Source organism: Otolemur garnettii, unplaced genomic scaffold (genome assembly GCF_000181295.1).
Source record: "Otolemur garnettii isolate 467f Iridium unplaced genomic scaffold, OtoGar3 scaffold00044, whole genome shotgun sequence".
NCBI lineage: Eukaryota > Metazoa > Chordata > Mammalia > Primates > Galagidae > Otolemur > Otolemur garnettii.
Genome location: NW_003852439.1, coordinates 5,723,905 through 5,725,657, shown reverse-complemented (window position 1 = coordinate 5,725,657; position 1,753 = coordinate 5,723,905).

The following is a 1,753-nucleotide window of genomic DNA, read 5'->3' as shown; positions in this document are numbered from 1 at the left end:
TTTTCTCACATTTGAAAAACAACAAATTAATACTTGGAATTAATTCTAATACATCAGGGTAATTCAATTTTATTGAGTTTTACTAATCTTAGAAATTGTTTTAATTCCTTTTAAAAACTGCAGCAGATTTATAAGAAGATCAATAATTTTATGAATGAAAATGCAGAACTTATAGACAAAAAACTACTTGTGAACAGAATGTATCATTGTTCTTTCAACTTTTGCTTTTTCATGTTTAATTTTAAATTACTTCCCTCTCCCATAGTTCAGTTATCTAGTTCATTTGTTCTATAAAATATCTACATTCAATGCAAGCTCCATATATGTAATGTATTAATCTCTTTCTACTAGAAATTACAAACTTGAAGATAGGTTTTTTCTAGCACTGTAATATTTTTGAACTCTAACTTTTATTATATATTTATATAGATTGATGAATCAAAGAAAAATCTTTAAGCAAGAAAAAGAAAAATAAGATTCTTTTGAATACTCCCCCCCCCAAAATACCTTGTCTTTGCCTAGATTACAATCTAAAAATAAAAGTAATGAATAGTTGTTAGTGGTTTGATTTTTTCTGAAGGATCACATCGAAACATTTAAGGATACAATAAAATTGTAAATAACATCATTTAAACTACAAGTACCATGTTTTAAAGCTAGAGGGATCAGAATCTTAAAAATCCAAACTCAGTAAGAATTTGGGTGCTAAGTTTTACCGTAATAAGACGTTGGCGGCCTCTTTGTCCATTGCGTGAATTAAGCTCTTCATTTCCTCTTGCTGTTCACCTCAGTAAACGTATGGGTGTCTGGGGACTGAACCCTTTTCGGAACAATGACCTGGAATTGAAGAACTGATAACACAACTTCTTATATTCAAGGAAACAGAAACTGTACTTTATTTTTATAACCTGGGTAATTATTACAGCAGTTAGCACTGCCCCCTAGCTGAGAAAATATCTGAGAGATGAAGGAACATCTCTAGCCAAGTTGAACAGTCCTTATCACTCTTAATGATGAAGAAAGAATTGTTTTTTAACTATAGGTGCAAGTGTGCTGTGAAATTTATTTTCTTTTTTTTAATGGTTTTTTTTTTTTTGTCACACACTGAGACCCCACCCTCCTCCCTCCTAATGAAGAAAGGATTTTCTATGAGAACTTAAGGAAATTTTTTAATGTTCTAGTTTTAAAGTATTCCATTAAGAAAAGCCATTCCATTAAGAAGAGTTCAATTGAGCTGATTTGAACAACTTTCCACTTTCTTAGCTTTTCCCTTGTCATCCTATCATCTGTTCCATTATCTTGAAAGCAGAAAAATCATGGGTGCCACAGATATTCATGCTTCATAGTGTTTCTTCGTTCCTCATTTCCTTGTGTGCTTACCATTACTCCCTACCCCAAATTGATCAACCAATTTTCTGTAAAATATAGAGGTACTGTAGGATACATGTGGATAATGTTTCATCTTGTTAGCAGGGCACCCAGTGTTTCTACTGAAATCCTAGTGAATGTTCTGTTTGTAGCCTATGTGCAGATACTGGAAAAAGAACATTCTGCAAAGAAACTGAATGATATTACTTCATTGAACTATCAGAAATTTCTGTGGTAAATGACCTACATTCACTACAAATTTTTATTCTGTACAGGATGGACATCACATTGTACACAAACTCAAAAGATTGCAGCACAAGAGTAAGATGTGCAAGTGTCCATTGATACCAATCCTGTTTGTGGTGTAAATGATGTGTGGGTCTAC